General features: G+C 39.3%; 1 protein-coding gene across 29 annotated transcripts in view; it reads right to left on the bottom strand.

Moving 5' to 3' along the window:
* Unc13b (unc-13 homolog B) overlaps window positions 1–16,729 on the bottom strand; it is a 197,976-nt gene that overhangs the window by 51,446 nt on the left and 129,801 nt on the right. For 2 of the 29 annotated variants that reach the window (XM_040285993.2, XM_040285994.2), the window contains exon 1: window positions 4,867–5,336. The exons of the other annotated variants lie outside the window; for them this stretch is intronic. The gene's annotated coding sequence lies outside the window, so the exon portion shown is untranslated. Of the gene's footprint in view, window positions 1–4,866; window positions 5,337–16,729 lie in introns of those variants that run through there. 29 annotated transcript variants of the gene reach the window in all.

The following is a 16,729-nucleotide window of genomic DNA, read 5'->3' as shown; positions in this document are numbered from 1 at the left end:
GCAAGCTAAAATGAGAAAGTGGTATTTAGTAAACTGTATAGCACTGTAATTGTTGTTATTACTGATGTGGCAAATCCCAGAGTGAAAGAAGCATGGATACCAATATGCGAGCCAATCATCCAAATTACCTAAGTGGTATGATTAGACTGATCCATGACTTCTACTTTGCCCTGGACTTCTTTCTCAGTCCATTTTAAGAATCTGCAGCAGGGCCTGGAATCCCACCAGCAGAGTGTTATCCCTTGAGTTAATCTTGCTTTCTCGTAGAAGTTTGTATGTTTTCTTTTTTTCTTAGTTCTGGGGATTAAACCCAGGGGCGCTTTACCACTGAGCTACTACCCCAGTCCTTTTTTAATTTATTTTTTAAATTTTGAGACGGGGTCTTGCTAAGTTGCTGAGACTGGCCTCGAACTTTTGGTCCTCCTGACTCAGCTTCTTGTGTTGTTGCTATGATCATAGGTGTGCACCATCACACCCAATAGAAGATTTCCTTTTAAAATTAAAAAAAGAAAAACAAACAAACAAACAAAAAACTTTAAACAAATCATTTGGTTCCCAACACCTCATTCAGGTGTCAGGAGGTCTGCTATCCTCCCTTAGGCAGCCTGACAGCATGAAGAAGGGAAAAATTATTTCAGAAAGCAAGCTTTTTCTTTCTAATGCTGGAGAGACACAGAATTCACTTTCAGATCTTGCAAGGCCAGACATATTTTGGTCCAGATAAGGCAGCTCATCAGGAACTAAATGAAGTTGACTTTCCTGCTACTGCTTTAACTCAGGCCAGATTAACCTGAGGCCTATCTGCTTCTGTCTCTCAGATCAATAGTCCAGATAGGCTTGGCCTAGCTTCCTGGACAGTCTGACCATTGTCCACTCCCAGACTGTAGCACCCACAACACTCACTGGCCAGCCACACAGAGGGAAAATAGTACAGTCACTTTTCTATGACCTCCTGAAGGACTAAACGGAGAGCTGCTTGGTTCTCTACGTCACTAACAAATATTTCCAACTAGAGCTGCCATAGCACTTCTCCTAGCCACAAAAATGCTTGCTTCCACATTAAACAAATAAAACCCTCTTCTGAGTTGGTAGCCACTGCCCCTGCATGAACTCTAAACTTAAGAATCATCTACTGGGGATACAGGTTCCCCCAAAGGAACTACACTTACTAATTCAGGTCATTAGGATCCAAAGCAGAGAAGGAGGTCATGCCTAGAAGATCAGACAGTCACTTTGATCAGAGTTCAATAGATACCAGAAGCCAAAAATGGGCAGATAAGGCAACCTTCAGCATCAGGAGGTGCAAGCCACCTTCTTCCCCAGCTTCCTTTTGCTACTATTCGCCAAAGAAATGCAAGGAAAGGAGGCAAACCATTTTATCTCCAAGTCAATGCAAATAAATGGGTACCTTGGGTGTGCCATTAAGCTATATTCCATATTTCTAAGATATTAAAGTTTAGAGACAGGTTTGGTGAGAGACATATAGACAACAATATGAAATGATTTAGGTTATTGCCAAAATTGTAATAAAAAGTTTAAACATTTAATTCCATGGGGTAGAAGGAGGTAAGAGGCAAAACCAGGAAAGGTAAGGCCACAGAGAAGTAATGCTTTGAGCTAGGATGAGATACGAGATTTTTGAGCCTTAGCTCAAACCAAGCCTTTTAGCTTCCATTTATGTACTCAGTGTTGTCATTAAGGTACTCAGTGTTGTCACTTTGCCCATTCCTGTTGGTCTATCCATTCTGGTAAGCTCTTCAAATTTCAAGCATACCTCTGAAATGACCAGACTTTTCTGTGCTTTTTCTAAGGAATGACTAATTCTGGGAAAAATAAGGCAGCCCTTTCAAGGAATATCTGCATTTGAAAAGGGAACACATCAAAACAAAATGAATTAATCAAAAGGATTAAAGTTTTAATGATAGAAAACTGAGAATTAGAGCAGAAAGTCAACCCCTTAAATGCATCTTATCAGCATGAGCTTATCAAAACCAAGCCAAGAGGGGAAAAAAATTAAGTTTTCTGAAATGGTTTATTTGTGTACTATTCTCTCTGATCTATCAAATAAACATGATTAGGAATGTGACTAGTCCTTACAAAAATTGCCCGTAACCCAAATCTTGGTTTAGAGGATACAACAAAGGGATCTCTGGGAACGAAATGGGATTCAATGTACATATATCAAGCAACCTTTCAATTTGTGAAACAGCAGGCAGCAAGCTAAGAACTCTGGATCCCAAGAGAGGACAGGGTCATTCCTGGGCCACTTATCAATTATGTTGTGTGGCAAAAATGGTGAGAGGAATAGATTTCTAGGGCCACAGCAAGTAAGGATGCTCTAAGGATGTTAATCTTTTGGAAAGAATCAATGCCTACAAAGTATCTCATCAGAAGAAAGTAATCAGGGTATAAGGTATGAAGGGTGAGAAGGGAACGTCTTAGACCAAGAGTTTAGCAAGGTCTCAGTACCACATTTCCTAGGACTTGCTATATCCTCCACATTCTACAGAATGTGGAGGATATAGCAAGTCTTGTGGAGAAGTTTTGGTTGGCTGTCACAGTGTTTTTCTAAATTTTGAATTTTAAAGTCTTTAGGCAGGGCAGGAGTTCTTAGATTTTCAAAAGCTCACTTATCCAAGATTCTAACCCTTGACCTAGAATGACACCTGGTTTCTGTCTGGGTGGGAGGCTTTTGTTTAAGGGCCCACAGAGGGTGTGAATTCCATTACAGAGAAAACTCCTTCATTTGTTTTTGAATTCCCAGTGCGTGGAACAGGGACTTACCATGCCCAAGCACAGGACATGTCACAGACAGAAAATTCAGGGCCATGGAAAGAACAAAGGAGTTGATTGCAGAATTGAATTAGAATCCAGGTCTCCTAATTTGACAACATTCTATCTTCAAGTTCTAGGTTTCCATCTAGATTGATGGCTTACAACCCCTTTTCATCATAAAGCTAAGTTGGAAATCTCTTTCCAATTATACTTACGTATAATTTTTTTGGGAACTTGCTTAGGACAAAAATTGCCAGACTGTCAATTAGCTGTTATCTCTCTAGCTTATGAGACCTATAGGAAGAGGTCCTGTCATGGTTCCTGTCATCCCCAGGGCTGCTGTGATGGGGCTCCTATTTGCCCTTCCAGAATGAAAAGCTACCCTGGTCCTTATCCTAATGATGAGTCTAGAGAAGCACTGTCTTAACAGAACTATAACATGAGCCACATATGTCATTTAAAATTTTCTAGCAGCCACATAAAAAAGTAAAAAGAAACAGGTAAAATTAATCTTCGTATTTTATTTAACCCAAAATCCAAAATATCATTTCAACATGTAATCAATATAAAAAATTACCATATATTTGCATTTTTCATACTAAGTCCTTGAAATCTCATACATATTTCATGTTTATAGTACATCTCAAAATAGACTAGTACTAGGTATACCTTAAGTACTCAACAGTCACATGTGGCCAGTGGGCTACCACACTGGACAACACAGGTCTAGTAGTTAGGGGCTGGGGACACTGGAGAGTCTTCAAAACCTAGTACTAGAGGCTCACTGTCATCTCAGTAGCAGCAGAATGCTCTGTTTCTTTCACTCATCTTTTTACCTGCTCACTTTGATCCTAGTTAGAAGCAGCACATTTCTGTTTTGTGACAGGTTCAGTCTTCCTCAAAGCTACAAAGAACCAAGTATCAAGGCCCCAACCTGCAAAGGATGACTTTTTCTTTCTCTCAACACAAAACTATTTTCAATATCCTGTAGTTCTGGGTAGCTTCTTTCCAATAAATACACTGAGCAAAACTACAGTATAAACCTGGCTACTTCCACAGAAGCCACCCCTTCACATGGAAGGCTCAGGGACCTTGCACAGACAACAGCATCATCTCAAGGCAGCTGGGTAAAAAGGTGCACTAGAGGGACATGTAATAATAGTAAAAGATTATATTCGTTTAGAAATTTCAGTTTTTGTGGCACTCTTTTTATCATCACAACAACCCTGTGGGGCAGGAGGAAAGAATTATTGTTCTGATTACATAGTTGAAAAAAATGAAGCTTGAGAGGCTAACTTAGACTTGACCAAGGTCACCAAAGAAGCTAGGATTTACAAGTGGGTCTTCAATCTACAATTAGTGCTCTTTCACCACACATGCATGATATAAATAGACAAATTATCTATATGCATGTGTGCACACACTCAAGGCTGAGAAAATTCAAAGTATCTCAAAAGAAGATGACTTTCCTGTTCACAGAAATATGCACATGAGAGGATGAATTAAAACCTTAGATAGGATGTTATAGGCTCCCAACCCCTCTACACATCATGAATACACAGAAGAAGTATGGAGAGGTCTTCTGGATATATAAAAGAAAAGGAAGGTTACCTGAGTATATGCATATGCATAAAGGGACAAATGATCTCTATATATGAATATACACAGAGGAAGAGATGGCTTATCTGTATTCGCATAAAATGAATTGATTAGTTGTCTACATGTAACACATGCACAAGAGAGGAAATGAACAGGTAATTCAGAAACACATATGGACACAGAGAGAGCAAAAAAGATTGATTGTATATAAGTATGCAAACAACCAGAAGGGTGGATAGGTTGTTTGTATATGGATAGCAAAGTACCAAGGAGAAATGAATGGTCAAGAGTATCAGCAGACAAACATGTGCGTGTAAATATTCTACCCCAGTGCTGAGTATGCTGGTTTTTCACTCATTATAATGACCCCCACCAGCAAGTTGGCTCAAGCAGTTATGTAATTAATGTGGCTGCTCCATATTCCACCCACAAATGCTTTGCTTTTGTCCCTGCTTGTCGTTAAGAGTCAATCAGACATTCAATATCACTTACCTTGCTGCTGCAACCAAAATAAGGGTTAAGGAAATGAAAAAACAAAACACAATTAAAACCATGAATTCTCAAGTTTTAGAATGCAAGTGCTGTCTTTAAGAGGAAATCCATTCAGAAGCATTCCTTGATTTGACAGAGAAGCCACAAGATGAACTTTCTGAGCCACAGCTCTGCCACTCGCCCAACAGACAAACAGAGCCAAGAAGCTATTATTCTCAGTTTCACCCAGCTGGCTGGCTCCACCGCACAAAGTTGATGATAGGAACAATGCCCAGGAGAAAAATCCCCTCAGTGAAGGCGGGGCAGGAGTCTGACTGGCTGCAAATCTAGGAATCCAATCTGGTCCACACCTCTCTGCCAAGGGGATTCTGATGACCAGCCTGCTGAAGGCAACAGCAGCTAAACTTCAACTGGATATGGAATTCTAACTCAATCGATTTCGTGCTTTGAGACTGAGACGAAAGCAGGGCAGCTCCTGCTCCTGCTGCTGCTCCTCCTCCTCTCCAGCTGCTTCCTGCCTGCAACCTCCCATAGGGCACCAGCCCTCCTCGCACGTTGCTGGCGCACACACCCCCTTCCCAGCACACTCACGCACACACAACCCTGCCAGCAAGCTCACTCACACACCCTTGGTGAGTGTCTCTCCCTCTCGCTAAATATAGATCCTACTCTTTCCCCTCCCCCATTTTTTCCTTCCTTCTTTCTCTCCCCTCCTTCCTTTCCCCCTGCTTATCTTCTCCTGTCATGTCTGAGCTATAGAATATAGAGCTGTTAAGACAGAGTCTTATACTTTGAGGAGCTCCCAGTCTCAGAGGGAGACTAAACCACAGCAAGAAACTGGTGGAGCACAATATAAAGGGAATCTTCCTATCTCCTGAAACAAGCTCTAGGTTGGTTGTTTTGCTTTGTGTGTATATAATCTGCAGCCAGCCTTTGGAAAAGCTGAAGGACAGGTAAAGTGCCCAAGCGCAGTTCACGTCAAATGGAGCCACGTTTTCAGAGTACACATCTGATCTAGTTCTTTCCAAACAGTCACTAAAAAAAAACAGAGAACCAAATGGAAAATAAGAACTCCCTTAAGCCATATCAAGGCAATGACTAGGGGGAAAGAAGGGAAGCTAGGTAAGCTAAGATGGACACTCAACTGCAAAAGTTATGACCAAAGATTGTTTGGGAATCCAGAATTCAGAACTCAGTAACCTAAAATGATACCACATTGACCAAAAGCTGCCCTAGGTTCAGGACGCTGTTTTCATGATCCCACATTTCCCAACTCTTTTTTATAATAGCAGCCCTATTTCCCTGGAACTTTTGCCAGACAGTTGGTTCTTATGTAGTTCTAATTCTAAACAATTCCACAATTCTACTTAAGAGTCACTGGGAAATCGAATGTCCTTATCTTCAAAGAACACTCAAGTTGTTCACTACAACATTAATGTCCAAGTATAATCTAGGGACCCTTGAAGCTCTGGACCATAAAATGCCAAGTATAGGAAACAACCCCTTCCACTCTGCAACCCACAGGTCAGGAAAAACATTGCTTTATGAGCCTAGAGAACCATAAAGTCCTCAATACAGAACTCTGATCAGCCAGTAACAACCCAGAGAAGCCATTTTTCTTCTACCTTCCTTGAGCCAGATCAAATAAAAAAGACCTTCTTCCTCCTTAGACCAACACTGGGTGGGTAAGTTTGATTTGCCCAGCATGCCCAAATTAAGTTCTGCTGCCCTGCAATATTCCTTATAATAATCTATAACAGAACCTAGCCCCTTTAGCCCAGAATCAGGTAGTCAATCTTTGGGGCCATCCTAGGATTCAACAATGCAGAACAAGCAGTCATATATGGTGGATAAAACAAGCTTTTAAATTAATGATTATCTCTCTAGCTTATCCAAGATCCTGAGCAGAAAGAGCTGATTTCAGAGCCAGCATATGCCTCCCTACAGCCTTCTTCCATTAACACTGCTTCCCCCTCAACCAAGGAAGAAAATTTAGATTCCAAAAGATGCTAAATAACCCATTTCTTACCCATCTACCTCATTATGCAGCCAATACTGACAGCAGAGCAAATACCTCCTAACCCAGTTGGAAGCTGGCTGGATGACAGAAAAGATAAGGGCTGACAGCATAACTATAACCACATCTAAATACAGAGGAAAAAAAATAACTTGAAAACTGTCAAATTTCAGTGGAAGTCACAGCCAATTTACTGTGGAGTTTCCCAGACTTGGGCCAGAGGAAGGAAGTAAAGGGTTTAAAACGAGAAATATAAGGAAGCCTGATTAAATCAGAATTCCCTCCCCCCCCCTCTGTAGACACCTATGAAGAGCCATGAGCATTGGGTTTGGGTCTGAGCATCCTAGACTGAGAAGCTCACACTTCCAAGACTAGAGAAGATTTCCAGTGCCAGAACATTGCCTAAAGAACCTACTTCTTCCTACAAGTAGCTCTAGGGCTTGGCTGGGGCCTCAGGTGGTATTCTGAAAGCTATCAGAAACTTGTCTTGACCATCTGCCTAACCAAACACATTCAGCTCATTACTTTTAAGAAGTTTGGGCTTTCTAGAAAATCAAAGGCTCAGATAGTAGATGTGTCTAGGACATGAGACACAACAAATTTGCTATCCATGATTACAGTGTTCAAACTTCACAAGAGAACTTATGGCTTTGGCCACAACTTACCTTTGTATTTTACTACCTTCCCATATTTTAGCAAAAGCAAGGAGGAAAATAAAAGGGAAAAGTAGTAAACAATAGAGCTCTTTCTGCCATCATTCTATACTACAGAGTGTCAGATATCTTATAACCAAAGGACAATCAGACCTCCTCAGTGGACTAGCTTTGGGGGATTAGGTAGGCCATTTCTTTTACCACATTTTTTTTAATGTGGACAACAATGCACCTTCTTTTGTCATCTGACCCTTGGGAATCCTGGGCAGGGTAAGATGGTAGGGTGCTTTTTCCAAGTAAGAAAGCACAGCACCCAGTTGGAAAGCTTCCTCAAAGCAGGGCTGCTGAGGAGCTAGCTGGGCATAGCTGGGAAAACAGATTGGGTTAATAAGGGAAAGGCATTTATCCAGAAGCTGTGAAATGCTCTCAACAGACATTCTCAAGGTCTGGGTTCCCAATTTAAATCTTTGCAGGGATCTTCGCCTAGAAACAGATGAGTCAAGATGGAAATTCAACATGAGACACTGACACTCACGCAGAGTTGTGGGAAGGTTCAGAGCTGCAGGAGCTTTAAGGGGGAGCCAAATAGGTGGGTTAGTCAGAAGACCACCTGGTGCACAAAATTTGTCTTCAGCTAAAGCAACTGAAATAGTGTCACAGGAACACTGGAAGAGGGCTTCACCAATCACAATTCTCCCCATCATACAACCAATCTAAGTCTCCTTGAGACCAAATACAGCTAGTCTGGAAGCAAAGAACATACCTACTCTAAATTCTCCCTGCCTTTTCAGATGTCACTGCTAGAGACTAGATAGGTCAAGGACAAGTGGGGGAGCAAAGGATGGGGGGGAGCCCAAGTCTGTCTTATGTAGAAGCTGGTTTGTGACTATTCTTTTCTATTACCAAGCCAGAAGAAGCAATATGAAGAGGCTGACATGTGGTCACACAGCTGGGATTTATTTCATATGTGAAGAAAATGGTTTGTTGTGGTGGATGAGAAGAATATTTTCCCCTGAAGAATTATTCCCTCCCTAAGTTACTCAGAAACTACACATAAGCAAAAATGATGGGCAATGAGAGGTGAATCTCCTTCTTACCTTGGGATCATGCCACCCCAGGGGAATGATGAACCTGGCAGAGATGTGCTAACTTCACTGAAGTGCTAAGACATAGCTGCCACATAGCCTAAATCAGACCTGACAAGCTGTAAGGCAGGCCTAAGGAATCACAAAGTGCTGACAAATCAGGTCAAGCTAATCCCTGATTAACAAAAACTTGAGCATAAAAAGCCAATAAACAACCTTCTCAGCATTGTCCAGCTAAACAGGTTTTCAGCCTGTACTTCCAAAGGCACTCTATTATACTCATTTCAGGACCAAATAATTAAAAATTCTTAATCAAAGTAGTCTACCTGTTTATTGCCCTCTCACACAACCATGGTGAAAAGTCACAGCTTTCAGACTTAGGACTAATGCAGATCCTAAACTAGTCTCTGTTTATATATGTCCCAGGCCATTCAACAGATTGCATTGGCCCTGCCTCCCTCTCTATATCCAAGGGAAGCCAAGGGGTGCCAAGGGGCCATGTGCTAAGGATTCTCCAAGAGAAACCCCCAAACTGAAATTACATGGAAAAGAGAACATCTTGTACCAAATAAAGACTAACTGGCTTAATATTGATCAAATATCCCCTTTGGTTCTTTGTGACTTGCTCTGAGATGTGTCTTAGGGCAAACCCATATCTGGAACATTCTCTTGGTTTAGGCCCATTTCTATAAGCTTTTGGAAATACATCCCTAGATAGCATATGAATTTCAAGTGTATTGAGGCTCAATGAAGAGGCCACAAAAAGAAAGTTTTTCTTTTTCTTTTTTTTTTTTTTATAGGATACTCCATATATTTTTAAAATATCAGGTCTGGCCAGGCATGAAGGTACATACCTATAATCCCAGTAACTTTGGAGGCTGAGGCAGAAGTTTATGGAGAGCCTCAGCAACTTAGTGAGACCTATTTCAAAATGTAAAAAAGATTAAAAAAAAAAGTGCAGGGGGCTAGGGATGTACATCAGTGGTAAAGCACCTCAGGTTCAATTCCCAGTACCAAACAAACAGAAAGCATATCTCTATTTAGCTATCTCAGGTTTGAAGCACTGAATTATGGGAAGCTAGCAATGTAAAAGGGGAAGAGTAGGCTTAGGGGGAAAAATCATTCTTAGTTGGGGATCTCTGACAGAGTAACAGAAGCATGGCAGGAAGAAAGGGAAATACTAAACTAGATGAAACCAAAGAATGAGCCAAACTTAGCCTAGAAAGCAAGAAACACTAACAGTAAGTCTACTATTGGTGTTGGCATTGATATTTCAAGTCCCAGGCTGCCAAAATACCCATATCAATTCCAGGCAGAGATGACTTATCTTCATATGTTCTAATTCTCCATCCTGTGACTGAATCCCTTGCAAAACTCTTTTGCCCCTTTGCCACACAGTCACCAAGTCTATTTAACCTTTCTATATAATCTGTCTCCATCTTTATAACAGTTAGTCCAAGCTTCATTATTTCTCACTTAAACTACTATAAAATATTCATCCTGCCTAGTCACCCTTCCTCCAGAAACATTTCCCTCACCTTCCCAAACACTGATCTACTCTACATAATTTGCTAGAGGAATACTTCTAAAATGCAAATAGATTTTTGTCACTGTTTTCTCAAAATCCTTCAGTAGTGAGTACAGTCAAGAAAGTTCCACAGCATATTATCAAAGTTCTTTCTTGTCCTGTCCACATCTTGAGGGATTCAGTTTCCAATATCTTAAATTTGGTCAAACCAAACCTGATATACTCAACTGAATGTGCCAACTCCCCTTTTCTATTTCCAGATGGCACTATCTAGAGTTAATATTAAGATGGTGAGGAAGGAAGCTAAAAACCATCAAGTGTTTTGTCAGAAAACAAGACTTGGAACCAAGCAGCATAAACTGTGGTCCATGTTGTGGGTTGAACTATAATATAGTAGGAATGTGTGGGTGCCTCCATACGTTGATCTTATCCCCCCCCCCAAATGATAATTTTTATCCCACCTGTTACAAAGAAATGTTCCAGGATACCAGTTCTCATCTGGAATGCCCTCCCTAACTTGTCATCTTTGGCTGTTTATGTCTCAAAGTCCTCACATGTGGACTGAATAAACACATTTCCTTAGCATGCTTGGAAATGACAACCAGAAAAGAGAAGTAAAAGCATAAGAAACTAAGCCACAATGGGCCTCTTCCCTGACTTCAAAAAGTCTTATTTTGCTGGGCTTGATGGCACACACCTGTAATCCCACCAATTTGAGAGGTTAACACAAGTTCAAAGCCAGCCTCAGCAACTTAGCATGACCTGTCTCAAAATAAAAAATAAAAAGGGTTGGGGATGATACTCAGTGGTTAAGTACCGCTGGAGTCAATCCCAATACCCTCCACCCCCACCAAAAGAAGTCTGAATTTATATAGTATGACTATACTTCAGGATATGCCCATTTAGAAACTGATAGTAAATCTCAGTGGCATTACTTACAAAAGAACACAACTTGCTACTTGTGAGGAGCCTTGGCTCTCCTTTATGATGATGTACTTATTAAAAACAGGATAAAAATTACTCCTTGATTTTCATCTTTCTGAGCTCATGTTATTTTATTTCTTGGACTATTCCTGACACTTTTTTTTAAGTACTGGGGATTAAACCCAGGGCACTCTACCACTGAACTATATTACCAACAATTTTTATTCTGAGACAGGGTCTTGCTAAGTTGTTCAGGCCCCAAACTGAGATCCTCTTCCCTCAGCCTCCAAAGTAGTTGGGATTATAAGAATGTGTCACAGTGCCCAGCCCACTTCATATTTTTAAGTGTTTATTGCACATAACTTCAGAAGCTATCCTAGGAATCCTGACCACAAGTGCAATCTTGAGAAGCAGTTAAAGCTTCTTTACATGCAAGGAAAATGCAAGTACAGAACAGAACTATTTAAAAAATATGTGGCCAGGAATTGGATCTCTGAATCCCTGAACTAAGTTTTTCTATATACATGTACTAGGACCCCTCCCCAAGTCATAATAGCTAGATAAAATATTCCAGGTGTTTTTGTTTTGTTTGTTTTTTGGGGGGGAGTACCAGGGATTAAACTCAGAGGCACTTGGCCACTGGGCCACACCCCCTGCCCTATTTTGTATTTTATTTAGAGACAGGGTCTCACTGAGATGCTTGGTGACTCGCTTTTGTTGAGTCACTGGCTTTGAACACCCAATCCTCCTGCCTCCGCCTCCCAAGTCACTGGGATTACAGGCATGTGCCACCGTGCCCAGCTTAGGTGTTTTAGTTAGCTTTTTTGCTGCTGTGACTGAAAGATCTGACCAGAACATTTATTTGTTTGTTTGTTTGTTCTAATTTGTTATACATGACAGCAGAATGAATTTGGATTCATAATACACATATGGAGCACAATTTTTATTTCTCTGGTTGTACACAAAGTAGAGTCATACCATTGGTGTCTTCATACATGTATTTAGGAAAATGATGTCCATCTCATTCCACCATCTTTCTTACCCTCATGCCTCCTCTCTTCCCCTCCCTCCCCTTTGCCCTATCCAAAGTTCCTTCATTCCTCCCATGCTCCCCACCACCACCACCCCCATTATGGATTAGCATACACTTATCAGAGAAAACATTCAACCTTTGGTTTTTTGAGACTGGCTTACTTCACTTAGCATAATATTCTCCAACTCCATCCATTTACCTGCAGATGCCATGATTTTATTCTCTTTTAATGCTGAGTAATACTCCATTGTGTATATATACCACACTTTCTTTACCCTTTGAAGGGCATGTAGGCTGGTTCCACAATTTAGCTATTGTTAATTGTGCTGCTATGAACATTGATGTGGCTGCATCACTGTAGTATGCTATTTTTAAGTTCTTTGGGTATAAATCGAGGAGTGAGGTAGCTGGGTTAAATGGTGGTTCTATTCCAAATTTTCTAAGCAATCTCATACTGCTTTCCAGATTGGTTGAACCAATCTGCAGTCCCACCAGCAATGTAAGACTGTGCCTTTTCCCCTATATCCTCACCAACACTTACTGTTGCTTGTATTCTCAATAACTGACATTCTGACTGGGGTTGGAAAACTACCCCATTTACAATAGCCTCAGTAAATAAATAAATAAATAAATAAATAAATAAATAAATAAATAAATAAATAAATAAATAAATAAATAAAATGGATAAATGACTTGGGAATCAACCTAATGAAAGAGGTGAAAGACCTCTACAATGAAAACTACAGAACACTAAAGAAAGAAATTCAAGAAGTCCTTAGAAGATGGAAAGCTCTCCCATATTGATTCTTACATAGGCAGAATCAATACTGTCAAAATGGCCATACTATACAGATTCAATGTGATTCCAATTAAAATCTCAAAGTCATTCATTATAGAAATAGAAAAAGCAACCATGAAATTCATCTGGAAAAATAAGAGACTCAGAATAGCCAAAGCAATCCTTAGCAAGAAGAGTGAAGCAGATGGCATCAAAATACCAGATCTTAAACTATACTACAGAGCAATAGTAACAAAAATGGGATGGTATTGGCACCAAAATAAACTTTAGACCAATGGTCCAGAATAGAGGACACAGAGACAAACCCACATAACTACAGTCATCTCCTACTAGACAAAGGCACCAAAAACATACATTGTAGGAACCATACCCTCTTTAACAAATGGTGCTGGGAAAATTGGAAATCCGTATGCAGCAAAATAAAATTAAGTCCCTATCTCTCACCATGCACAAAATTCAACTCAAAGTCGATCAAGGACCTAGGAATAGACCAGAGACCCGGCGCCTAATAGAAGAAAAAGTAGGCCCAAAACTTCATCATGTCGGATTAGGCACCAATTTCCTTAATAAGACTCCTAAATCACAAGAAATATAAGAATCAATAAATGGGATGGATTCAAACTGAAAAGCTTCTTCTCAGCCAAAGAAACAATCAGTGAAGTAAAGAGAGAGCCTATAGAATGGGAGCAAATTTTTACTATACGCACATCAGATAGAGCATTAATCTCTAGGATATATAAAGAACTTAAAAAACTTAATACCACAAAAAATAAATAACCCAATCAATAAATGGGCTAAGAAACTGACCAGAACAATTTTAAAGGAGGAAAGTTTATTTGAGGGCTCATGGTTTCAGAGGTCTTAGTCTATAAAAGGCCAGCTCCATTACTCAGGGCTTGAGGTGAGGCAAAACATCATGGTGGAAGAGTATGGCAGAGGGACGCAGCCCACATGGTGATCAGAAAGCAGACAGAGATTGCTTGCCAAATACAAATATATACCCCAAAGCCATACCTCCAGCTACACCCCACCTGACTCCCGCTACCATTTAATCCCATCAAGGATCATTTCCCTGATTAGGTTAAGATTATGACCCAATCATTTCTCTTCTGAACCTTCTTGCATTGTCTCACAAGTAAGCTTTTGGGGGACACTTCACATGCAAACTATAATACCATGTGATTATCTATTCTTAATTCCTAAGACTTCATACTCAAATGCTTGCCTAGCTTCCTACCTTGATAAACCAGTATGAACCAAAATATTTCTTTTTAGGCTACAAAAGCAAAATTAAATAAATGAGACTACGTCAAACTAGAAAGTTTCTACATAGCAAAAAGAATAAATGAAATGAATCCCTATGAACTAGGAAAAATATTTCCAAGCCACATATTTGATGAGGAGTTAATATCCAAAATTTAGCAGAAATACTAAAAAACCCAATTTTAAAAATGGGTGAAAGACATGAACAGCCATTTCTCTAAAGATGACATGAAAATGGCAAATACGTATATGACAATGGCCAATACGTGTATGAAAAATTGCTCAACAACACTAATCATCAGAGAAATGCAAATTATAACAACTATGAAATACCACCGCACATCCATTAGGATCACTATCATCAAAAAGACAAGATAGGGCTGGGGTTTTAGCTCAGTGGTAAAGTGCTTGCCTAGCATGTGTGAGGCACTGGGTTCAATTCTCAGCACTGCATATAAATAAAGGTCCAGGAATAATTAAAAAATAAAATATTTAAAAATTTTTAAAAGATAAGAGATATCAAATGTTGAAAAGGGTATGGTGAAAGGGAACCACAGTACATTGTTGGTGGGATTGTAGACTGATACAACTATTTTGGAAAACAGTATAGTGGTTCCTAAAGAAATTAAAAATAGAATTACTATATGACTAGCAATCCCTCTTCTGGATATATTACCAAAGATGATGAAATCAGCAGTTCATGAAGATATCTGTACTCCCATGTTGGTTGCAGCATTAGTTACAATAGCCAAGATACGGAAATAATCTAAATATTCACTGATCAACAAATTTAAAAAATGTGGTGTGTATGTGTGTGTGTATGTATGTATGTGCATACATAATGGGATAAAAATTTTTTAAAAATAGGAAATAAAAAGATTGGCAAAAGAAATATACAGTTATACAAATACTGAGATGGGAATAGAATTATGGGAGAGAAAATAGATGTAGGTCAAATAATATAAAACAAATATGTAGGGTAAACAAGCTTAGCAATCTAATGTATAATATGAGCAATATAGTTAATAAAATTTATGGTATTTGGGATTTTCATAAAATAAATAGATTTTAGTTGTTCTGGTTACCAAAAAAATAAAAAACATGAGAGATAGTTATGTTGAATTGTTTCACTAAATCAACCATTTTACCATATATACAAAACATTTATATTTAAATATAAATATATACATGTATCCTATAACGTCATGTTACAAACCTCAAATATACAAAATAAATTTTTAAAAAATGACTTATTTAACAGAACTAATTCAAAAGATTAGTCAAAGGCTAGGGGATGTGGCACAATGGTAGTGTGCCTGCCTACCATGCACAAAGCCCTGGGTTCAATCTGGAGGGAATAAAAAGGCAAAAGGTAGTTCAAGCGGTCTGAAACTTGACTCCTTTGGTCCACATTCTTGGGTAGACATCTGAATTTCTCCTGTGCAAAAGTAAGTATATAAAAGAATACCAAAAGCCCAAAACAGGGCTGAGGTTGCAGTGCACTGGTAGAGCGCTTGCCTAGCATGTGTGAGGCACTAGGTTCAATCCTCAACACCACATAAAAATAAATAAATAAATAAATAAAGGTATAAAATACAATAACATTATTAAAACAAAACACAAAATTTTAAAAAAAACAGGGGCTGGGGTTGCAGCTCAGTGATGAGTGCTTGCCTCACACACATGAAACACTGGGGTTGATCCTTAACATCACATAAAAATAAATAAATAAAGATACTGTGTCCATCTACAACTAAAAAATTTAAAACACCCCAAAACAGTTTTCTCAACCTGTCTTTTCATGTCCCAGTTTATTTCAACAGACAGATTCTGCCTCCAACACAACGGCCTACCTAGAGTGCCTACTCTTTGGGCCTAGATTGAGAGGGCAGCCTACAGCAACTCCTAAAGATGAGAGTGAGTGACTAATAAGTATCAAAAAAGACATATAAAACATATAAGAAATTGAGAGAAGAAAATATTTCCAGCTTTAAAGGTACTAGTTTAGAGGGAAATCAGGGAAGTCTCTGTGAAAAAAGGTAATAACTGAATTTGATTCAAAGGATATGGATATGTGAAAACTGGAAACAATGAACATTTGAGGCAAAGATACAGATGGTAAAGATTTGAATGGAAGAAAAAGGAAGGTAAAGTTGGGGTTTGTGGCTCTGTGATGGAGTGCTTGCCTGGCATGCACGAGGTCCTAGGTTCAATCCCCAGAATTACCCAAAAAGGCCAGGGGTGGGGGCTGGGTTTATGGCTCAGTGGTAGAACACTTGCCTAGCACATGTAGGCACTGGGTTTGATCCTCAGCACCACATAAAAATAAATAAATAAAATAAAAGTATTGTGTCCATCTACAACTAAAAAATATACATATATTTGTTTTTTAAAAAGGGAGGTTAGTTATTGGAAAGGAAGAGAAAATAACATTTGCTGAATGCTAATAACATGGTAGGCCTCTCTCTGCATATATTATCTTATTTAGCTGAAGGGTATGATATCCATTCAAAGAGGAGAAAATTAAGATTCTAAAAGGCTGGGTGAATTGCCTAAGTCAA

This window comes from Ictidomys tridecemlineatus, chromosome 4 (assembly GCF_052094955.1).
Source record: "Ictidomys tridecemlineatus isolate mIctTri1 chromosome 4, mIctTri1.hap1, whole genome shotgun sequence".
In the NCBI taxonomy this organism is placed as follows: domain Eukaryota; kingdom Metazoa; phylum Chordata; class Mammalia; order Rodentia; family Sciuridae; genus Ictidomys; species Ictidomys tridecemlineatus.
This window is presented reverse-complemented; position numbering and strand designations above follow the sequence as displayed.